Source organism: Pristiophorus japonicus, unplaced genomic scaffold (assembly GCF_044704955.1).
Source record: "Pristiophorus japonicus isolate sPriJap1 unplaced genomic scaffold, sPriJap1.hap1 HAP1_SCAFFOLD_61, whole genome shotgun sequence".
In the NCBI taxonomy this organism is placed as follows: domain Eukaryota; kingdom Metazoa; phylum Chordata; class Chondrichthyes; family Pristiophoridae; genus Pristiophorus; species Pristiophorus japonicus.
The window spans coordinates 4,138,794-4,164,127 of NW_027254520.1; the positions used below are offsets into that span (position 1 = coordinate 4,138,794).

At 43.4% G+C, this 25,334-nt stretch overlaps 1 non-coding gene across 1 annotated transcript; it reads right to left on the minus strand.

Moving 5' to 3' along the window:
* Positions 1-24,895: 24,895 nt before the first annotated feature.
* On the minus strand, positions 24,896-24,977 carry trnas-gcu (transfer RNA serine (anticodon GCU)). The gene has a single exon. It is a non-coding gene; the product is annotated as a tRNA-Ser (tRNA).
* Positions 24,978-25,334: the final 357 nt, after the last annotated feature.

Genomic DNA, 25,334 nt, shown 5'->3' on the forward strand with positions numbered 1-25,334 from the left:
GATTGCTGGGATTGTCCCGGAGGCGCGCAAATTATGCCGAAAGTACATTCATCAGGCCCTTTGTCATCCCTCCGTTTAATACATCTGCTCCTTATACCCGTGGAGCACTGTACCCATACTCTTATTCTTATTAGGATTCTTATTAGGATTCACTTGTAACCATGCATTAAAATAAGTCCTGTCCTTGCTCCAGTCCTTGGCTGCTGGGATGCACATTCCGTCCGTTAAATTAAACAAGACTCCATAGTTCATGTAGTTGTTTATTTCCAGCGTGCTCTGCTGTCCGTCGGTGTTGCCCAGGGTACGTGCATGTCGTAGGGCTATCCATATTACGAGTAGCGCCTTTCGTATTCCCATTCCGGTAAGTATTATCTGTAATTTTAAACAGACGGCCTGGTCGTCACCAGGGGTTACGTTTTTTGCTCTACGAGTGTCCCTGTCACCCTGCAAAATCAGAAGCACAAGGTTATAATCGAACCATTTCGAGCTGAATCTGTAGGGCGTGCGTCCGTGTCTTTACCCACTTAAATATTACCCAAACTCCTATGACCAAGGCCAAAGCTATTCCTCCAAACATCGCTGTCTGCTTTACCGTTAAGTTGGGTTTGTGGACTACACCTACCCACCGTGGGGTACATTGGCTCTATTGCCAGAGGTGATGGTGCTATGGCTGCACAGTGCACTATCCGTCTAGTCCCGTTATCTCTTCCAGCCGGTTTATCTTAGCTTTTAACTCTTCAATTTGTTTTATTGAATATCTATTTCTTTTTTGTATCAGGCAAGTATTATTACATAAGCTAGTTCTGTTTTAATTTTGTTTCCTCTGTTAGGTGAGTCTTTTTTTTCCTATTAAGAAATCCAAATTAATAATGTTCAATATAAAACGGCTGTCAATGGAAAGGGTTAACCCCTTTCCAGGTTTGGAGGAAGACCTGATGTCATTACGTGATTCACGTAATCATCTGAAAAAAAAGTCTTTGTGCCTTCAAAACTGGCTTCGAAATTATGAATCCGTTAAAAACAGCATAAATCATTAGAGTAAACTCCAATGTTTTCTTAACTTCTAATTCAAGTACTTGCCAAAGAATTTTTTTTTAATTGTTTTAAAACAAGTCCACACATACAATAGCAATTTTGTTTACTGAAATTCAATTCTGTTTTTTTTTAATTTCTCTCTTTCTCCTCGTTATCTTCAAAACCCTCCTGCTTGTTTAGACTGTTCGGGACATTTTTGATAAACACTTTCCATTTTGGAAATCTTTTAAAACTGCATTGAAACTTTTTCATAATTGAAAATTCGAATCCATGTAGAGTGTTTTTTACTTATTCCAATTTTTTTTTTCCTGATTTTAAACCAATATCTTTTTCACAGCAAACATCAACTAGTATTTAGTAAGTTATGTCTTTTTCCATTTAGTCCGTTACATCTTTTTTTTCTTTCTTCAAATTAGGTTTTGTATTTTACACGGAGGGTTCGTAACTCCCTAAAGTTGTTAATTTAAAATCATTTGTTTACTTTCAAAGTGGCGTCTTTATCTTTTTCTTTTTTTTCATAACTGGAATGGAGTCCAGCTTTGAGAGTTTGAGGGCTGCCTTTCGTAATCTCAAAATGCTCCAGTTTCAAAGTCGTTACGAAAGCATGCTGTTTTTTTAACATTTTCCAAAAGTTCCTTTTACACCTTCGCAGATAGCTCGCCACTTGCCCAGGAGTTTGACCTGATCAGATTTAATTTAATCTTTTTCCTTTTTTTTTAAAGCCACCTCAGTATTTCCTGTGCCTTCTCTGAATATCTCAAAAATCCCAATTCAAACTTTGTAATTTCAATCTTTATTTAAAACTTTTTTTTTAAAGCATTCTTTATCTCATTCCGAGACTAAATTTGTGTCTATCAACCCAATCAATCATTGCATGTTTTCTTTCGGCAAGTAAGTGAGCGTGTCAAATAAATATTTTGCTCAACAAACATATCCTTTATTTATTTATTTTCCTAGCTCCGTAACTTATCATCCAAATAAATCCACCCCTGCGTTTCTAACTTAAATGTCTTAAAACTTCCCACATACAGGACAACATTACAAAGGGTTAAAAAAAAGACTTTCACTCTGTTTCAAAAATAAACAGACACTTGCATTCCTCTTCCAACCAGGCTTTCGGAACATGAAAACATAAAGAAATTCATTCTGCAGTCCAAAATCTCACAGACACTTCTCACTCAACGATCAGACATTTCCAACAGTCTCTCTTCTTGTTTTGGCCGGCTCTATTTTTGGATCCATGAACTTTCAGGGAATTCGTAGTTTTATCTAAATAATTCCTCACATAACTAGTTCCTGACGATTCCACCCTGCTTTAATCATTTTTTCAATTAGCTTCTTTTGTTTTTCCGCCAGGTGGCGGATAAGCGACCCTTCTGGTCCCCACTCGAGTTTACTTGTTTTCATGGCCATTCCTGGGTAGGACTAGTACCGTTAGGAATCTACTCTCAGAGGTCCGCTTTCTTTCTAGCGCGACTTGTAGTAAACTGTCTCTTGGCTACTGTCAGGTCACAAGTTCTGCTGTTACACAAACTTATACAATTCTTAAAAACGCGTTTAAGCAATCCCGCAGTGCTCTACGTATCCTTAACGACTACCTACCACCGCTCAGTCCGTTGGTCCGACCCTGTTCACAGGTTTGGATTCCGTTAGCCGCTGTACGCCGCTTGGATCTAACCCGGGGTATTTCAAATTACACTACTGGGTCCGGAAGATGTCTCTCGGTATCACGATCCCACGGTCTAAATGTGTTCCCTACGCCTACTTGGTTCCTGGCCGTCACGTGGGACAAAAGTCCTCTTAATTCAGGCTCAGGCTAGGCGTTTGAGATATTAGACCGTCTCCTCATGTCGATCAACCAGCTTCCACATTCCGCACCCTTTATACTTAAAAATTGTTTTTTATACTCACCCGGGTTTTTTACAAGGGCGTCCAGCGACTCCGGGAAATCGTGCCGACTACGCCATTGTTAGCATTAGTGTTTTCTCAGAAGAATCACTCAACACTCAGAGTCGGTTCCAATGCTGATGCGGCTTTTATTACGCTCAGCGGGGAGGAAAAACTCAGGACCGTATCCAGGTTTCTCTCCACCGAACAAAGGGTTACATGCACCTTTATATTTTTCATAACAGTTACAAAACAGTTTACTACAGCTACACAGCCCATCACGGCTGGACACAAGCCAATCACAACGATTATAGATTACAGATAGATTATTTTAACCCAATAGAATTACCCTAGTATCCAGGGAATCATATGTTCGGTTATTGTCAGCTTGGGCTGATCGATGACTTTATAGGTTCTCTCCCGAGTTCTTTCATCTGGGAGAAATAATTGTGTTTTAACATTGTTTACAGGAGATGGTTTCCCTCTTATCTTTCTTCCTGGGGAATTAATTGGTTGATGACCTTTTTCACAGGAGATGGTTTCCTTCTTATCTCTGTCTTCCCGCATCCCAGGCATTCCTACAGTGGGCCTCACAGGGTTATTGCTTGGTCATTTAACGTTCAACAGTTCACAGCTTGACTAGCTGATTTCCCATCATTCCTGGGCAGCCATTTTATGTGTGTGTCCAATTTAAACTTAGATGCGTTTAGATATATCTAGCAGGTGCCTAATGACTAGTATTCTGGTATATTCTAAAGGTGCCTAACTCCTACAACAGTATGACTTGGGATGGGGCATTAGAAACAGGGGAACTCGGAGCTCCGGAAACAGGGGAATTAGAAGCTCCAGAAACACGGAAATTAGGAGCTCCAGAAACATCAACATTGGTTGATCTCTAGAAACAACGGAAGGAGAGTGGCCTAGAATGACGGGAAATAGAATCAAGAAACAGTTGAATTCGGATCTCCAGAAACACGGAGAATTAGTATCAACAGAAACAGGAGAATTAGGACCTCCAGGTACGGGGGAATTATGAACGACACTAGAAACAGGGGAATTCGGAGACGCTAACGGAAACCTGACAATTAATAGAGAGCTCCATAAACAGGGAAATTACTAGACAGCTCCAGTTACAGTGGAATTCTAAGCTCCGAATACTGCGGAGTTAGGAGAGGGCATCATAATCAGGGAAAGTCGGAGCGCCAGAGATAAGGTAATTAGGAACAGGAAAATTAAGAGCTCCAGCACTCAGCCTTGTAAAGCAGGGGAATTAAGAGCACCAGAAAAGGAGAGTTAGCAGTTAAAGAGGTGAATTAGAATCACCTGATCGAGGGGAATTATGAGCTCCAGTGACAGGGGCATTAGTTACTCGAAAACAGGGGACAAAGAAGATACTGAAACAGTAGAACGAGGAGCTGCCGCAACAGTGGAATTGGAGCGTCAGAAAGAGGATAATCTGGAGTTCCTGACACAGGGAAATGAGGGGCTCCTGAAACTGGGGAATTCGAAGCTGCTGCAATAGAAAATTGAGGAGCGCAAGAAAATGCAGAATTAGGAGCTGCAGAAACAGAGGGGTAAGGAGCTCCAGAAACAGAGGAATTAGGAGCTCTAGAAACAGTGGGATAACGAGCTCCAGAAACAGAGGGATAAGGAGCTCCCGAAACAGCGCGATAAGGATCTGCTGAAACAGAGGAATAAGTAGATCCTGCAACAGAGGGATAAGGAGCTGCTGAGACAGAGGGATAAGGAGCTCCTGAAACAGAGGGATAATGACCTCCAGAAACAGAGGGATAAGAAGCTCCTAAAACAGTGGGTGAAGGAGCTCTTGAACCAGAGGGATAAGAGGCTTCTGAAACAGATGGATAAGGAGTTCCTTAAACAGGAGGATAAGGAGCTCCAGAAACAGAGGGTTAAGGAGCTCCAGAAGCAGAGGGGTAATGGACCCCGGAAACAGAGGGAGAAATAGCTCCTGAAACAGTGGGATAAAGATTACTTGAAACAGAGGGATTAGGACCTCCTGAAACAGAGGGATAAGGAGCTCCTGAAAAATAGGGATAACGAGCTCCTGAAACAGAGGAATAAGGAGCTCTTGTAACAGAGTGATAAGGATCTCCAGAAACAGAGGGATAAGGAGCTGCTGAAACAGTGGGATAAGGAGCTCTTGAAACAGAGGGATACGGAGCTCTTGAAACAGAGGGAAAAGGAGCTCCTGAAACAGAGGGATAAAGAGCTCCAGAAACAGTGCGATAAGGAGCTCCTGGCACATGTGGTATTCATAGCTCTGGGTACAGGATAATTAGGAGTTTCAGAAACAGAGGCATTTGGTGTTGAAAACGCAGGGGAATTATAACCACCAAAAACAGGGGGATGAGGAGAGATTTCAGTACTTGCACCGTTAAATATCATTGTCAGGTATATTTTATAAATACAATATACTCTAATCTATCTTTCTTAGGTTCAATTTGAAATAATTTACACTTCGCCACAGGGACCTATATCTGCATAGTTATTTTCACAAACATTTTCACAAGCGTATCTTTGCAACTTTACGTTCCACGACACTATTTACAGTGCCAGTTACATTATTATTCAGTAAATTGGACGAGAGAGCGGAACTGGAAAGAGTCTCCCCGTTTGTTATTCTTACTCTGTCTCCTCACATCTGTCTTTCTTTCTGTCTGCCCATCTGTTTCCAACACTCTCTCGCCCAACCTATCACTCCGCCATCTTTCTCGCCACTTGTGTAACCCGCGTCTGTCTATCTCTGTGCCCCTCCCGCCTGTCTCTCCGTCTGACTCCCACTGTCTTCTTCTTTCCTCTGCTGTTATCTCTATTTCTGTCTCCCCGTCTGTGCCCATCAGTCGCTCCCCCTCCATCCCTCTGCCGTCCGTCTCTCGAGTCTGTCCCTTGCAGTTCTCCGTCCGTCTGGCCCCGCAGTCTGTCCACCTATTTCTCTCACTGTCTGTCTCTGTCGCTACTTTCCTGTCTCCCACCTGTTTAACTTCCCCGTTTACCTCTGTTCCCTCTCTCTCTCCTTTTACATCCTCCCCTCTGTCTACAACAATCAGCCTAAACCACTTTGTCTCCTTCTTTTCCATTTCAAGTCGGACTATCTCCAACATACAGTCTGTCGCTCGCTCTCTATCACCTTCTGTAGGTCTCTCTCTCTCTCTCTCTCTGCCCCAATCCCCATCTATCTCTATTCCTATCTCTCGCCCGTCTTTCTCTCACCCTCTCTGTTGCCCCTTTTGGCTCACCAGTTTGCCTGCTCCCGTCTGGCACCGTCCCTGCCTTTGTCTTTGTAACATATCATCTATCTAGCACAACCTGTCGCAATCCGTCATTCTTCCAGTCAATCTCTCCCCCACCACACCCAATTTGTTGCTCTCTCTCTGACTCTCGCTCCCCTAACTCTTTTTCTTTGTCTACCAAGTCGTTTTCTCCCTGTTTCTGTGGTTTGTTTTCTGCACATTTCTCTCCCACGTCTGTCCCATTCTAACCCTCCGCACGTACACTCACTTCTGCATCAAACCCGTCTGCCGCTGTCTATCAACAGTTGTCTCCCCATCTCTCACTCTCTCTGTCACACCCAAATGTTTATCTCTCATTTTTTCCCTCGCCGACCTGTCGGTCTGTCTCTCTCTGTGCCTCCGCTTTCTCGTTCTCTCCCTCTTTCTCCCCACGTCTATTTTCCTGCTGTCTCTTCATCTCTCTCACTCTGTTTTACCATTCCATTACCCCGCCGTCTGCCCCTGTCTCTATATCTCAACTGTCGGTCTCTTTCCCTGTCTCGAACACGTTTTTTTAAAATTCATTCAGAAATGTGCGCGTCGCGAACAAGGACTCCCTTCCTTTATTGCCATTCTGAAACTGCCCCGTAGAAGGACGGCGGTGAGCCGACTATTTGCACCGCTGCAGTCCGTGTGGTGAAGGTACTTCCGCAGTGCTGACATGTCCACCGCCTGTCTCCGTCACTCTTTCTCCCTCCCCACTCTCCTACCCGTGTCTGACTCTTGCTCTGTTCCCCCGTATGTGTCTCTCATTCTGACTCCTCTTATGTCTTTCTGTTCCTGTCTCTCCTGTATGCCTCTCTCTCTGCCTCTGTCTCTGTCTCCTCGTCTTCTGCAGTTGCTGTCTCCCCCATCCGTATCTCTCGCCGTCTTCCCCTGTCTGCCCCGATTGTTTCACCCAACTCTCATTTTTTTCTGTCTCTTACAAGTCTCTCTCACCTCCTCTCTCTCACTCTCAATGCCTCACCCCGCCGACTGTCTCTTTCTCTCTCTATCTCTATCTCAGCACAATCTGTTATTTTTCTGGCTTACCCCCCCCCCCCCCCCCCACCGTCTGACTCTCCTGTCTGTCAATTACTGTCCCTTTCCACAATTCACCCTCGTCTGTCCCTGTTTGTCGCTTTCTATCTGCCTTCGGTTAGTTTTCTCCATCTGCCTCACCTGTCTGTCACGTACTGCCCCCTTCCATTATTCTCCCCCGTCTGCCTCCTCCCTTCTGCCTTCCACGGAGATCTCTCTTTTTGTCACGCGTTTAATCACATCCCCGTCAACAGAAATCTTTCCAGAGAAGCTGCCTGACTGGTTGAGTGCATCAAACATTTTCTGATTTCATTTTAGATTTACAGGATTCGCAGTCCTTTGCTTTTGAAACTAAAAAGTAACATAAGTTAACGTCATTGGGGATTCGCAAATCTAGCCGTTTCTTCAACGGCACACTTGAGTCATGCCTGGTGTGTATCCTCCCTGCTGCCAGGCAAATAACATCACTGAGTGGGTGCAGAACATTTTCAGGGGTGAAGGAGAGAAGCATAAGCCGTGATCTATGTGCTAACAATGACATAAGAAAACAAGGGGATGAGTTTCTTCAGTCAGAGCTTCAGGTGCATTTGAGGAAATTAATGAGCAGGACCACAAAGATATTCCATGGATTATTCCCAGTGACCCGCGCTATTGACTTTAGAAATAGCAACGTGTGTCTGGATGCACGAGATTGGGGTACAGAATCGTGGGGTATTGGTTCCAGTTCTGGCGCAGGAGCAACATGTTACAGTAGGTTGTACATCAACAGAGCTGGGACCAAACTCCTCGCGGGAAGGTTAACTCGTGGGGCGGGTGAGGGGTTGAACTAATTTGGCAGTGGATTTGTGTAACAGGATGAAACATCTGTAGATGTTGTAATTATGCCTTTTTACGCAAGTCCAGATGATTATTATATATCAAATGTAGCAGTGACATGGCCTCAGACAGCGCATTGCAGCCTATCCTTGGGAAACGATATACCACGGCCCGGCCAAACCTTCCCTTACAGCGAGCACAATCACAGGAAAAACAGGCATAGCAGAAAATGCTGAGGACCGTAGAGAGTAAAATGTTCTTTGATCGGTGATAATTCTAATAGATTTTGGTGTTTCTCTGTTAAGTTGCAATTTCTTCTGTGGGATATGAATATATTTTGTATATCTATCTTAGTGTTTATGTATTTGAATGCAACAGGTTATTTTTAATTGAATTGTGGAGATTCTGTGTTTGTTATAAATGCATTTTCTGTGTCTATCTTTGTATATCTATTTTACCTGTAAACACCGCGCAAATAAACGTAAATACAATTACAGCACAGAGATACTTAGAGATAAATTCATAAAGAAAACAGAGATTAAAACAAATTCGTTAATAATAACACAAGAATGAACACAAATAATTTGATGATCAAGGTTCCACACAATTTTATTTACAAATCACCGATAGATGCACAAATATATTTATAATTTTTTCGCACGGATATCAAATTATTTAGAAATAACAAAAGATTACATACAAAAATAAAACACGTCTATCGCGAAAATCTATGGAACTGAAGGCTTTTTGCAGAGAGCCGGCACAGACACAATGTGATGAATAGCTTCCTTCTGTGTTGCATGATTCGACGATTCTTTGTCTCCTTGCTTGTAAGGCATGTAGAACAGGCAGCTGTATGATGGGAGCACTGAGCCCAAAAGCCATGCATCTCTAGTGGCGCAATCAGTAAGCGCATGGTACATATATGACAGTATAGGCCTTGGAAATATCGAAGTTGTGAGGTCGACCCTCCCCTAGAACAGCTGATGCTTTTGCCTTTGATGTTTGTACTTTTCAGAGTCTGAGGCAGTTTTGTATTTATTCATCTTTCGTGTCGATTCCGCCATATGCTCCGGTGCTGTCTGTCTCACTCGCTGCGGTCATCTCAGTGTCAATCTGTGGGTTATTTCTGATGAATACCCGTGCCTGTTCCCCACTTGAAATAAATGAGTAGATCAACCAATTCCTCATCTGGCACGACGGAACGAATGAACCAACATTTATAACAAGATATCGTTTATTGTAAATATAACATTCCCTCTTGAGTGCGATAAGTTCAATTCTGTACAAAACTAAACTTTGATCAGAACATGTTTCCAATAAGCCGCCTGTTAATGTATTGTCGCAAGCGCTACCATTATAGCTCAAGGAGTTACATAATTAACAAACATAGAAATCAAGCAATGAAACGGTAGAGATGGTTCTGAGACTGTGGAATGCCCTCGCCCAGTGCAACATTTAAAACATTGTTTAAAAACTGACAGCGTGCAAAAAAAGGGAAGAGAGGGAAGTGAGCCACAGATAATCCACGGGAGTTTCGTACTCTTCGGGAGTTTTTGTCTGACCACAGCATAGTTGCGCATGGCACGGATATTGTTGCTGTTAAATATTAATAACATGCAACGTTTGTTTGCAGCTGTTTCTGTTTCTGTCCTTTTTAACTAACTAATTCTTAATTCCATTTTTTGAGTCCATAAATCTTCGTATCATTGCCTAACAAAACTCGATCAATATGAAATTTGAAAATATCAATTGCCTCCAACCTCGATAGATTTTTAGGGGAGGAGTTATAAGACAGTTGGAATAGGCAGCTGTATGATGGAAGCACTAATACCGCACAGCATCGGCACACAATTCTAGCGACGGAATCGGATAGCGTGCAATACTTTTATAACATAAGCCCTAGTAAAGACCGGTGTTGTGTGTTGGAGCCTCACCTCGAACAGCTGATCGCTTTGCTTGTGACATTTCGACAGTAATCGAAGGCACAATTGATGTATCCCCAAACGTTGTCTACATATTCTCTGTTTTATTCCAGCACACAATATTGCAACGGAGGATGAGAGTTGTACGTATTTGTGGGACGGAGTGGAGGCGTTTTGACATTTAATCAGTAACTTTGATGTAAAGAATAATGTGCCGGAAACACACTCGATTTCAAAGAGAAGATATGCAAACGCATTGGTTATCTCCACATAATTCCTGCACGACATTCAACAGAAACAAGAATTTTCCTGAACATTTCGGTAAAAATGTTGTGTTCAATGTTGCAATGCTCGTGCATTTGACATCTTGCTGATTCTGTTCTATAGAAACATTTAAATGTTTGTCGTTTCGAGTGCCATCAAATTCCAAATGTAAATTAATAGAATAGTTGCCGCACAGCAGGAGGCCATTGGTCCCATCGCGATCGTGCCAGCTCTCAGTTCTTTTCCCATAGCCCTGCAGGGCAGGGTTGGCTGGTTCCGAGGCTTGGAAAATAAATGTTTGCGGCAAACTACAACTGTCTGTGATAGCCGGAAGGTTTCATGTTTTGGGCCTAAAATTCACTCAGGGTTACCTGCTCTTCGCATGTATCTTTCTATCTCTCCCTATCTCTGCCTCTTGTATTTCTCTGGTTTTCGCTGATTTACTTCTCAGGTTTCAATGGACGGCCTGGGCTGATCTAACCTGCAACAAGGGCAGCAATGGGTAAAGAAAGACATGGACTATAGGAAAGGAATGGTGTAAATTCGGGTGCAAGTATGTTCCTTCGAGCTCTCAGTGAAATAAAGCAACACCGAATATAGTTGTCTTAAGGTAGAGTGTACCTTATGAGGATGCCGATACAGACGACAATATAGAGCTATTAATGTTGCAAAATCTTATTTGATAATACAGGTCACATATTCAAAATTAGTTTTGTAAATACATTTTAATATTGTTGACTTGGAATAGTCAGCAATGCTCGCACGGCAGTTGGATGCCTGTGTCCAGTTGGAAACTGTCAGAAAGAACATGCAGAACATTGACTTTCTGCTGAGCAGACCATGAGCCTCCTTCTTGAAAATGGTTCTTCAATCCTGCTAAGAGAGGATTAAGCATCATGAGAGTTAGATGGGACTCTGCCAACTTGTATAGCAGGACGTGTAGGGGGCATTTTCCCTTCCTTAAAGAACAGTAATGACTCAGTTGCAGAATTTGCTCGCACCACTCACCATTCGGCCCAAGGATGAGCCGAGCCGATCTCGTGGAGTTAATACATAGAAAACTTAAAAAAGGTGCAGGAGTAGGACATTCGGCCCTTCTAGCCTGCACCGCCATTCAATGAGTTCATGGCTGAACAGACAACTTCAGTACCCCATTCCTGCTTTCTCGCCATACCCCTTGATCCCCCTCGTAGTAAGGACTTCATCTAACTCCTTTTTGAATATATTTAGTGAATTGGCCTCAACAACTTTCTGTGGTGGAGAATTCCACAGGTTCACCACTCTCTGGGTGAAGAGGTTTCTCCTCATCTCGGTCCTAAAGGGCTTACCCCTTATCCTTAGACTGTGATCCCTGGTTCTGGACTTCACCAATATTGGGAACATTCTTTCTGCATCGAACCTGTCTGAACATATCAGCATTTTAAACGTTTCTATGAGGTCCTCTCTCATTCTTCTGAACTCCAGTGAATACAAGCCCAGTTGTTCCAGTCTTTTTTACTAGGTCAGTCACGCCATCTCGAGAATCAGTCTGGCGAACATTCGCTGCACTCCCTCAATAGCAAGAATATCCTTCCTCGTGTTAGGAGACCAGAACTGTACACAATGCTCCAGGTGTGGCCTCACAAAGGCGCTGTACAACTGTAGCAACATCTCCCTGCCCCTGTATTAAATCCCCTCGCTAAGAAGGCCAACATGCCATTTGCTTTCTTAACCGCCTGCTGTAACTGCATGCCTACCTTCAATGACTGATATACCATGACACCCAGGTTTCGTTGCACCTCCCCTTTTCCTAATCTGTCACCATTCAGATGTCTCTCTGTTTTTACTACCAAAGTGGATAACCTCACATTTATCCACATTATACTTCATCTGCCATGCATTTGCCCACTCACCTAACCTATCCAAGTCACTCTGCCGCCTCATTGCATCCTATGAATACAATTCCTCCAGTCAGTAAATTCAGTTGGCATATCAAGAGAAAAATAAGAAATCACCGTGACTTACTCAGTGAGCGCGCAGCATAAAGCATAAGGTGTTTATTTCTGGTATGTACCATAATGTTATCACGAAATTGCAGTTTTGAGGAGATTTGGATTCAAAGCATAATTTATGTAATATTCAGTCAAAAGCTTGGAAGGTTTATCAGTAACAAACGCTTAACAAATTAAATTAACACAATCGATTAGCAGTCCATCGCCTTAACATCTCATCTACTATCTAGCACAACTCAGCTATTCCATTTCAGACTTTTTGCATCCATACAGAAATACGCTGCAACAAGTCCCTGTCACGACGTGTCCTGCCCGTGTACCCAGATCGACAATGTTGAAAATGTACAATCAGCTTCTGTAAGCAAACGGCCTTTAGATACTACAGGATGATTGTGAAATGTCTCATCAAAAGATGAGGTACGGGCCACTTTTAAATAGGCCAGGCAACCTGGCCACGCCGGTTTCAAAACCGACCAATATAGAACTCTCTACAGTTGGACCACATTAGGTATACTGTGTGCAATTCTGGTCGCTATATTATAAAATAAACTAGAGAGTCATTTGATAAGGTGCAGAGAAGATGGTATATTATCAGGAAAGAATCGGCACGCTCAATTTATTTTGTCGTGAAACGAGAAATCTGAGGGCTGAACTAATAGAGCTCTTTAATATCTGGAAAGGTTGTTATAAAGTAGAAAAATAGTTTTTCCACTTGTGGGGAAAGTATTACTAGAGACCATCAATATAAGAAAAATCAGCATCAAATCATATTGGGAATTAAGACAAAACTTCTTTAGCCAGAGAGTGGTAAGAATGCAGAACTCGCTGCCACCAGAGAGGTTGAATCAAATGTTATCGATGCATGTTAGGAGCGGTTAGATAAATATATGAGGGAGAACTGAATGGAGGGCTGTGCTCATAGTGCTGGATGCGGAAAGAGGGGAGGATGCTCCAGTGGATCACAAACGTCGATATTGACAGGTTGGGCCGAATAGCCTGATTTTGCATTGAATATCCTATGTAATCATATGAATTCGACACCCATGAGTCCAATTCAAAAGCCAATTTCTCACAACTTTCAGACCTAGAGGAAATAACACAATTAGTATTCCTGGCTTAGGGTGTTTCAAAAATATGTCAAGATTGATGCACCTTAAAACCTACCTCGTTGACCAAGCTGTGGAGCATCTGCCGTAATTTCTCTTTTATGTAGCTCAGTGTTTGCGTTATTTGATTTGTCTTAAGATTATGTGGAGCGCCCTGTGACGTCTTACTATGTTAATGGCGCTACATAAATGCTAGTTGTTGTTGTTGTAGTATTTACACCATTGTCTCCCTGTTTCAGGTTTCAAAGAAAACGTGCTAGTTGAGAAGGCATTCGGCATACTTACCTTTATTAGCCGGAGTATATTTTACAAGAGCAGTGAAGTTGTGCTTGAGCTATATAAAACATTATTTGGGCCATAGCTAGAGTACTGCGTACACATCATTACAGGAAAGATGTAATTGCACTTGAGAGAGTTCAGAAGAGATTTACGAGGATTTTGCCTGGACTGGAGAATTTTAGCTATGAGTAATCATTCGATAGACTGGGTTTGTTTTCATTGGAACATCGGAAGCTGAGGGGAAACATTATTGATGTTTTCAAAATTATGAGGGGCCTAGACAGAGTGGATAGGAATGATCTATTTTTCTTAGCAGAATGGTCAACAATCAGGGTACATATATTTAAAGTCATTGGTATCAAATTTACAGGGGATTTATACGGGAAATCTCTTCACCGAGATCAAGTTGCGAGTCTGGAACTCACTGCCTGAAAGTGTGGTAGAGGCAGAAACCCTCACCATATTTAACACACGCTTGGGTATGCATTTGAAGTGCAATAACCAACAGGGCGACGGACCAAAAGCTGGAACATGGGATTCCGCTGAATAATTCTTTGTTGGCCGGCGTTGACAGGTTGGGCCGAAATATCTTTCTTCCGTGCTGTAAATAATATGATTCTATGATTCAGTTCTAAGCGAGGATCTAACTACAGATCTGCCGGAAGTGGAGACTTAATGGGTAGAATTAAGAGATAGGAATGGATTTAAGACAATAGTGGGAGTCATGCATAGGCCCCCTAGTCGCAGCTCTGAAGTACTAGAATAAATAAATGTCGAAATTAGACAAGCGTGTAGTCAAGACAGTGTGGTTTTAATAGGGAATTTAAATTTTCATATATATTGGGATAATCGGACTAGCACCTGTCAGAAAGATTGTGAATTTGTTGAGTGTATCCGGGCTTGTTCTGCAACAATATTTTTCATCACGAACAAGGGGCATACCAATTTACATTGAGAAATGAGTAACAATCCGGATATATTCAACAGCCTAGGGGTAAGTGAAAATGTATTTAATAGCGATCAAAACATGATCGACTTCAACGTAACGTTTGACAGGGCGAAATGAGAAAAAGCTACGACCATTCCAGATTTCAGTAAGACCGAATTCAAGGTCCTGGGACAGAGACTGTCCACAATAAACTGGAAAAATCTGTTAATGGGTAATACGATAGGAGATGTTATAAATAATTAGAATTGATACAGAATCAGCGTATCCCACTGGGGGCCAAACAAAACATGCATGGACGACTAAAGAGGTAAGGGACCACATTAAACTAAAAGGAAAAGCGTACACAAATATAAAAAATAGCACAGATCCTGATGAATGGGAAAGCTACAAAGAAAATCAAAGGGGCACAAAGCAGATAGTAAGTGCTAGAAAGAGGGAGTATGAAAATAACCGACTGGTGAAATGAACAGACGCATAGCAGATGTAAGTTAACGCAGAGAATTGTGAAGTGACACACTTTGGTAGGATGATGCGAGGCAATATGAAATAATGATACAATTTTAACGGGGCCAGATTTATACATGAACATTTAAATCACCTATTAAGTATCTGCCTCTGGAGATCAATGATCCCAAAACCGGTCAGAATGTTCTCCCTGTATTTTATGAACCAGCTCTAAATCGTAAAAAATTAAATAGGGGGCAGGATGTGGAAGACATGGGGACTTTTCCTTTGTTAATAGCCGAATAGAGTATGAAAACAAGGAAGTTATGCCAAACAATTATAAAACACTTATGACATCTTAGCTGGAATATTGCGTACAGTTCTGGGCAACAAGCTTTAGGGAAGAAGTCAAGCCCTTGGAGAGGGTGCAGAATAGATTTACTCGAATACTACCAGAGTTGGGGACCTCATTTATACGAAGAGTCTGGAGAAGCTGGGTGTTTTCTCCTTAGAATAGAAAACGTTAAGAGGCGGTTTATGACCTAGCTTCAAAATTATGAAGTGTTTTGATATTTAAAAAGGAAAAAGCTTCTGAATGACAAATTTAACGTGATAAAATGTCAATAGGCGCAGGTGGGAGTCCAACCTATGATCTTCAGTTTACGAAATCACAGCCTTAGCACTTGGCCACCTCACCCTGATCAACTGGGTGACTTGCGTCGCATTGCTACCGAATTCGCACATCATTTCAATTAGGTTGTACAAGCACAGATGCATATACAATTAAATAAAGTGGGACAGTGGAACGGGCAAATGACCAGCATTATTTAGATGAAACTATCATAAAACATTTCATATAATCATACAGTACCGATGGAGAGTACTTGGCCCATCGTACTCTTGAACGAGCTATCCAATTAGTCCCATATCTTTCCAAAACACCCTGCAAAATGCACATCTTCAAGCATTTATCCAATTCCATTTTGAGTGTTACTATTGAATCTGCAGTGCTACGGGGAAATGAAAGTGTGGTGAGACTTGCTGAGAGTCAGCAGGGGCTCGACCGGCGGAATTGCCTTCTTCCATGCTATAACAATTCTATGAATCGATGACTTTATGATTTACCACTCATTCAGGCAGTGCATTACAGATCACAACACTCACAGCTTAAAAACCAACACTTCTCCTCCACTTCCATCTGTTTCCTCTGTTGTACTCTGGATTTTGCCAGGACTGGATAGATTTGGATATGTGGAAAGATTGGGGTTATTTTCGTCGGAACAAAAAGATGAGGATAATGTGGTGATATAATTGAGGTATATAACATTATGAGGGGCCAAGAGAGTGTTGCATATGAAACACATATGCCCCTGAGCAGAGAGGTCAATAATCATGGGGCATAGATTTAAAATAAGTGGTAAAAGAATTACACGGGAGTCGAGAGAAATCTTTTCGCCCAGAAAGAATTTGGGTCTGGAACTCACTGACTGAAAAGTTGGTCGAGAGACGATCCCTCATTACATTTAACCAGCACTTGCAGATGGATTTAATTGCTCTAATCTGCAACACTACAGATCAAGAGCTGGGACGTGGGATTAGGATGGATAGCTCTTTCGATGGGCGGAGACAGGATGGGCCGAATGCCCTCCTTCGCTGCGGCAATTTTCTACAATTCTATGATTCTAAGAGGTGGGGAATGCTGCACATATCTGTATCTCAGCATCGACGGGAACTTGCTGTGTGGTAATTGGCTGCTGTATTGCACTACAGTACATCGAGTGACTACACTTCAAGAGGTACTTCATTTTCTATAAAGCACGTATTAAAAAATCTTAATTCAGTGGATGTGGGCGTAGCTAGCAAGGCCGACATTTATTGCCAATCCCTAATTGCGTTTGAGAAGGTAGTGATGAACAAACTTCGTGAACCAATGCAGTACTTGGATATGCACTTGATGGCTACGGTCCAAGAGCCAGAAATTGGATTTGGCAGGATAGTGCATTGTCCACCAGCAAGGACGCGATGGGCTAAATGATTTCCTTCTGTGCTGTAAATTTCTATGGTTCCATGGTTCAGTCACTGAGGTGATGGTACTACGAATGTGCTGTTGTAGAAGGTGTTCCAAGATATTGAACCAGGCACAATAATGGAAAGGCGATATATTCCCTTTTTCATTTTCTGAGGATTTGATACTCGAGCTGCAAAAATCAATCTTCAGCGATCATGTCCACTTCTGACCTTATGATGGTGGGCAGTTCATTTATGAAGCAGGTGATGATGAACTCCTGCAGCGACATCCTGGGCTGAGATGATTGGCGTCGAACAAGCACAAACATCTTCTTTTAGGCTAGGTATGTCTCCAGCAGTGGAGATTAACCCAGCAAATACTTCAACGTTAGAGCCTTCCATGATGCAGCATTCGGTCAAATGCTGCTTTGATGTCAACGACAATCACTCTCGCCTCATTTTAGAATTAATCACTTTTGTCCATATTTGGACCAATTCTGTAATGATGTCTAAAGACTGGTGGTCCTGCTGGAACTCAAACTGAGCAACGGCGAGCAACTGGGTCATCCTATGTTCCTGACAGATGCTACGGGAATACAAACCCGTGCTTTTACTGTTTGAAAACAGCGCACAGTTGCATGATGTATATTTGTAGGATCAGATGGGTCATCGACCTGAAATCTTACTCCAACCTTCCTCTTCCGACAGACCCTACCAGAGCTTCAAAGCATGGCACATTTTAAAGTGTCAGCTTTTCAAAAATTGTTTAATTCTATATTTCTTAAAGATTAAGAATGCACAACAGGCAGCCACATATCCCCGTTTGCCAATAATGCAATTATTGGTGATAAAATAAATAGGGCAGGCGTATACTTATAAAGATATATTGATAGATTACGTGAATGGACGAGTCAGTGGCTAATAGTTTACAAACAGGTAATTGTGTGGTCATCCATTTTAGATCACAAAGTTTAGATCCGAGTACTAATTAAATGGAGCACAGCTCGGAGGGATGGAGTTCCAAAATGGTTTGGAGTCCAGGAGCCCATCCCGCTAACGTGCAGTAGCAAGTTACAAATATATTCGAAACAACTAATGGCATGTTAGGCTTTATAACTAGGGGTTCCATTGTTTGCTTGGCGCCTGTGTTTCGTTCGGTGTGATTGCTGATATCTCGCCTGGACTGTCTGTTTCATTCGGTGTGATTGCTGGTATCTCGTCTGGGCTGTCTGTTGAGGCAGCCCTTTCCTCAGGTTGTTCCACCTATCTATCCACCAGGTGTGGTGTGAATTCCACATTTTAGTGTGCCTCTGGTTCTTCAGTGTAATCAGTGAATCTACTTTTTACTTGGTCTACATGCCTCCGGTAGGTTTGGACATTGTCCATTTGTACAACCAGTAGCCTGTTTCCCTCTTTCTCTGTTACTGTGCCTGCAAGCAGTTTGGGACCCCGGCCAAAGTTCAGCACAATCACTTTGTCCCCTATCTCATTCCACCTCCCCCTCGAATTTTGGTCATGGTATTCAGTTAGCTTTCGACACTTAGCCTCAACAATTTCATGCATGTCAGTGAGGATTTACGAGAGCCTGGTCTTTAAGGTTCGTTTCATCAATAGTTACGCGGGGGGAAGCCAAGCCAACGAATGTGGAAGAGATCTGTATGCCAGCAGCAGTCGCGACAGGCACCTCTGCAGCGTGGGACCTTGGATTCTGAGCATGCCTTGTTCAATTACCTGCACTGCTCGCTCCACCTGGCCATTGGAGGCCTGCTTGAAAGGTGGCGTCTTAACGTGATTTATACCGTAGCCAACTATAAAATCGTGAAATTCTGCCCTGTTGAAGCACGGATCATTATCACTGACCATTATGTCAGGAATGCCGTGCATTCTAAGGCTCTCCACAGTGGTGGAGGTGGTGCTGGAATTTAAAATGGTGCACTCGATCCATTTTTAAAATGCATCACCGACTACGAGGAACATTTTGCCCATGAATGGAACCACATAGTCTACATGAACCCACGACCACGGTTTTGTGGGCCAGACGCTGGGGCTTACGGGGACCTCCCTGAGGGCATTACTAAGTTGGGCAGAAATGGTGCACCGACAGACGCAGAGCCCCAGGTCCGCGTCAATGCCAGGCCATCAGATATGAGATCTGGCTATGGCCTTAATAAGGACAATTCCCGGGTGCTTGCAATGGAGCTCCCGGACAAGTGCCTCCCTTCCTGGTAAGAGCATAACTACTTGGCTGCCCCACATCAGGCAGTCTGCCTATAGTGAGAGTTCAGGCATGCATCCATGGAAGGGTTTGACCTCCTTGGGGCAGGCATCGCGAGCCTCTGCCCAGTCGCTGGTTAAAAGGCATCTTTTAACTAGAGATAACGTGGGGTCGCTGCTCGGCCAGGCTCTGATTTGGCGAGCCGTCATGGACGAACCTGTGGATTCAAAGGCATTGAATGCCATGACCATGTCACAATCCTTTCGTTGGACCCTTCTGTGGTCGCCAGTTGTAGCCTGCTAAGCGCGTCGGCACAGTTGTATGTGCCTGGTCTGTGCCTTATCGTGTAGTCGTAAGCCGCCAGAATGTGTGCCCATCGCTGAATGCGCGCCGTGGCTTTGCGATTGATTGCCTTGAACTCAGATAGGAGGGACGTGAGGGATTTGTGGTCAGTGTCTAATGCAAACTTGGCCCCGGAAAGGTATTGCTGCATCTTTTTGACACCATACACATGTGCAAGTGCCTCGTTCTCAACCATACCGTACCGGCGCTCTGCGCGCGAAAGTGATCTGGTGGCAGAAGCAACAGGCTGCAATTTACCCACATCATTGATGTGCTGTAAAACGCAACCGACCCCGGATGCTGACGCATCACACGTAAGAATTAACTTTTTGCCTGGGTCAAAAAAGGCTACAACACTCTTGGAACATAGGAGGTTGCGTGCCTTATTGAAATCGCGTTCTTGGGCATCCCCTCAAAACCAATCACACCCCTTTCTGAGTGGTACGTGGAGAGGCACCAGCAGCATTCTCAAGTTCTGCATAAAGTTCCCAAAGTAATTGAGTAGCCCGAGAAAGGCACGCAGTTCCGAGACATTCCAGGGCCTGAGTGCAAGGTGAATTACTTCGGTTTTGGAGTCGGTTGGGCGGATTCCATCAGCGGCAATCCTTCTGCCCAAAAATGCAATCTCAGGTGTGAGAAACAGACACGTGGATTTCTTAACTCTTAGGCCTACCCGATCCAATCGACTGAGTATTTCCTCAAGATTGGAAAGTTGAGAGTCGGTGTCACTGCCCGTGATGAGTATGTCATCTTGAAACACAACCGTCCACGGGATGGACTTGAGCAGATTCTCCATGTAGCACTGGAATATAGCAGCCGCGGACCTGATGCCGAATGGGCATCGATTGTACCCAAAAAGGCCTCGATGTGTGTTGATGGTTGTGAGTAGCTTAGACTCTTCGTTCAGTTCTTGCATCATATACGCAGATGTGAGTTCAAGTTTCGAGAAAGGTTTTCCTCCAGCCAACGTGGCAAATAGGTCCTCCGCTCTGGGCAGTGGGTATTGGTCCTGTAGGGAGAATCTCTTTATGGTAGACTTGTAATCCCCACAGATTCGTACGGATCCATCGAGCTTCATGCCGGGGAAGATGGGGCTTTCATAGTCGCTGAATTTCACGGCAGAAATTAAGCCTTCCCGCAGGAGCTGGTCCAGTTAATTTTGTCTCTTTTCCCTTATCACATATAGGTCCTTAGTTCGGTGTCGATCTTTGTGAGTTTTGGTCTGTTGCTTTTGTGCAGCCACAGCTGTTCAAATTGTTGAACGCTCATGACGGATTGACTGTCCCCCGTGTCCAGTTCCATGTTGACGGGTATCCCATTGAGTAGAACCCTCATCATAATTGGAAGCGTCTTGGTGTAAGAACAGTGGACATTGATCGTGTTAACCCGCTGTACATCGGCGTCCCCTGCACTGTTCCAACCATCTTCTGGTCCGCTTTCCGAACCTTCCAATTCGTATACCAAACGAGCTGCTGTTTTTCTGCACATGCAAGCCAGATGCCGTGTGTAGTTGCAGTTTCTGCAAATGAATGCTGAAATCGACACACCCTGGTTGAGTGCCTTCCCCACATCACCAATACAGACCGTTTCCATTATTTCTGAAGGATGAGCTGCGTCTGGCTAATCTCCCTTGAGCTTCTCTCAATCTGTTGTTGATTGGTCGCATTGTGGGTTGATGAGGTATGATCGGCCGTTCATGTGGCCCTTGATTTTCATGGCTTCTGGCGCCACAGCCTGCTGTTGAAGGCCTGCTCTCCTGCCTTTGTCTGTATGTGGGGGTAGCGGTTTGTTTCACAATGAGAATCCCTTGTTCCGATGCCTCTTTGATTGTCATAACCGAAGTATAGATCAGCCGCGTTTCTTCTTCGCCTGCCAAGAACGTCTGTGCGACCAGTGCTGCTGCCTGAAGAATCAAGTTCTTAGTCTCTGTAATGTTTCGGAATATGCCTGCGTGGCATATCCCTTCAATAAAAATGACTGTCAATATTTTCTCCTTAGTTCATCGGGGAACTCACATGAACTAGCGAGCCTATGAAGTTCTGCCACGAAGTCGGGTATGCTTTTGCCCAAACAGCGTCTGTATTTGTAGAACATGTGTCTGGCCATGTGCAGGCTGTTCGCTGGCTTCAGGTGGTCTCTCACCAGTGCGCTCAACTCCTCAAACGACTTGGTTGCTGGTTTCTTGGCTGCCAGCAGGTCTTTCATTAAAGCGCATGTTTTCGATCCGCAGCTGGTCAGGAGATGGGCTCTTGTCTTGTCTGCCTTATGGTCGCCCAGCCAGTCTTTGGTCACAAAGCTTTGCTGGAGCCTTTCTATAAAGTCATCCCAATTGTCTCCGGCATTGTATTACTCATCTGAGCTGTTGGTAGTCATTCTGTGGGTTCTGTGATCCCATCCTCGTCGCCACTGTAAAGTCCTGATTCTAATGTACTGAATTACACGAGACACATGCTGAAGTCAAGGTCACTCAGGACCTGCACCTTCAATTCACAGCTCTCCAGTGCTGCACTTGCCTGAGACCTCCCTTTATATACTTCAGTGGTACAGGTATGGAGTGTCTCCTGCAAGTGCACCCCTGGTGGTAATGTATGTTTATTGTTACAGGTAATATCCAGTTACAGCCATGTAAAGCATGATAAGATACAGTGATACACAGTAATGTGAGATACATGACAGGGTGCAAACTCGGGGCAAATGCTATATCAAGGAGTGGGTTTGGGTTGGATGAGCATATTTTGAGTAAATCAACAAATGCGCTGCGATCTGGGTGCGCACCGGCGCAGGCAACCCCAATGTAACGTGGAACACAATAGTTTAACAATTCGGTCATTGCAACAGAAATCATACTCCTTCTCAATAACCGCAGAATGATCCGGGATTACGAGAAAATCCGTTCTAAAGGGACAATTATGAACCGGAACTGACAACCATCCCGTTTAAACAGACACAGAATGATCCGCGACTGCAAGCACATCCCTTTTAAACAGATGCAGAATAACCCTTGACTGACATCTGTTCCTTTTTAAAAGAATAAAGTGACTTTTCTATCATCCCTGAAGGCAATTGTGCAGTGCGTGATTGAGCGTGGAGCTCAGGACCTCGCGGGGCTGGGATGGTGATTGAAGCCACATGTGAAAGACAGGCAGGAAGGAGGGAGGGTCGTAAAAGCAACTCAGTCAAAAAGCCAATTTACCAATATATATATATTTAACATTTTAAGCAAATAAATATATTTAAATTTTATTTAAAATGATTCATTATCTGGATATTTTTTGATTGAACGAAGGCTGTGTGACTGGAAGAAATCTATTGGAAATGACGGGGTACAGTCAGTAAATACCAAAACACTGTAAGCCCAAGGTGGAAGACAAGCCATGAGGGAAGATGTGGTCTACAAAGGCGATCTTTTAAAGTCGCGTGTGTCATTCTGCTGCATCTGACAGCAGCTGCTAGTGCTGTGAAAGAGGTCAAATGTAATAGAGCCCAGTGCAGGCAGAACAGAAAAAGCACATTTATCGTGAATGTTAAAAAGTTGGGATTGTATATAATTATACATATATATATATATACATGTAAACACAAAGTCAGTCAGTCAGTCATGTCTTGTCTTGTCTTGATTTGATTTGATTTGATTTGAATTTCAAAATACGGGTGGAGGAAGCCATCATGTTACACATCCCACACGCAAGCCCTGGCTAAAACCGCTATATTTCTAACTTGTGTATATTCCCTTCTTTCCGATGTAGAATAGCAAAATCCCATAGCACATTCTTGTACCGTCCGAGAGTCCACGAAGGATTGTTCAATCAAATCAGTATGGCTTCAAATTGCATGAAATGCATGTTTCTCACATGACATGAAATGCACAGTAAGATCGCACAGCACGTTTGCACACACTCTGCCTTACAGAATCAAACAAAAAAAACTAAAATTCTTGCACCGTCCAAAGGCAGTTTTTGAAATTTGAAATGTGAAATCCGGGACAGTCAGCACATCGCTTTTAAACAGGCACAGAATGATCCGGGACTGATAGCACACCATTTTAAACAGACAGAGAAAGATCCCGGACAGGCAGCCCATCCCCTTAAAAGGGATACGGAAACAGAATGAATAAAAACCGATAATTGTGTAAAACTCAGCAGGTCGTGCAAATTCTGTAGATGAAGAACCTGGTTTCACGTTCTGTCGGATAATCACACCGATATTTTAGGAAATGTTAAAGATGACAATTTTTTTCAACAAAAATAGCGCCGGTAAAAAATACGCAGCGAGAAAGGTCAAAAGGAAACGTCTGTGATACAGTGTAACGCAGGAGTGATTAAATAATTAATGGCACAATGGGAAACGGCAAAGTGGGTGGTAATCGGGCAATAAGGTAACAAAGGATCGTCTGGTGGAGGTGTTATGGGAACTTCAGAACAATTACCAGACAATGAGAACGGTGCTTATGACCCGATATAGTGTACCTAATGTTGAGGCCAGAAGACAAAAACATGCCTGCAATAGATGGTTCAACGCCTTTTAATCAGACCAGGCAGCTTGGCCAACACGGTTTGTTTTCTTGTCCGGTTTGAATTCGGCAGCCAGGGGACTAATTCTAAAGCTAGCTTCTCACATCTTTTCAGCTCCAGAGAAACAGGATGCACTCATATTTAGGGCAGAGTTGGAGATTGTATGCTTATCCCAGTTGAGGTGCGGTTATGCGTACAGACAGGAATATATAATGATCAAGTATTGGCCGGAAGAAAACACAGGTTTAGTTTATCCAACGAGACACAGAGCCGCGTACCTCTCAGATACTTTAACTTTACTCAGTTGTGTGAGTTTCAGTTTGGTCTGAAATTTGGACGCTGTGGGATCATCGGCGCAAAATCACACGTTTTAATGTGAAATATATTTATTTTATCTCATGTCGACCGGCTGTGAGAAGCGGAACTTTCAATAAAAACTGGCTGGGCTCGTACAGGATTTGGGCTCGTACAGGATTTGTACCCGTAACCTCTCGCATTTCAAATGTGATAATCGCTAAGCGAGAATCTTACCCCTGCAGCAACGGCCTACCGACAGTGAAGAGCGTAGCTCTCAGTTTCTGACGGTAGTGAGAAAAGATATTCGGCGCATCGTGCGTGTGCTGTCCCGCCAGACCTATCTAATTAGTCCTCCTCTCCATAGTCCGATAAATGTTATCCCTTTGACGAATATATTATTAATTTGAGACATGAAATATGCAAAGTGCAGCATTCTTTTTAGCGAAAGGGGAATTTGGCGATGAGGTTAAATGTGATTGACAAACGACGAAAGGGGATCAAAACTGTAGCACAATAACGACGAGGATGGGATTCGAAACCCTGCGTTCAGAGCACAATGGATTAGCAATCCATCGCCTTAACCACTCGGCCACCTCGTCTTTTATTAGTCGCGAAATCATACATTCAATCTGCTGCTTTTTGTATCCAAAGAGAAATAATGTGCAAGAAAGTCCATTTCACAGCTTGCTCTGCCTGTGCAAACAGATCGACAATGATGAAAATGTGCCATTCTATTCTTCAAGCAAACAGCCTTCTTTCACTTCAGGTGAGTGACTGCAAGAGATGGTTGGTTTTTCGGCAGCATCACAACAAATAATATAAAATTTCACACAGCGTACTAATTGACCACGTCAGGACTCGAACGGAACATGCAATTTTTTCATAACGCCACGGTCGCAATCCAAGTCAAACACCTTATCCGTTAGGCTACGCGAGCTCTCCCATCAGTGCAAAAT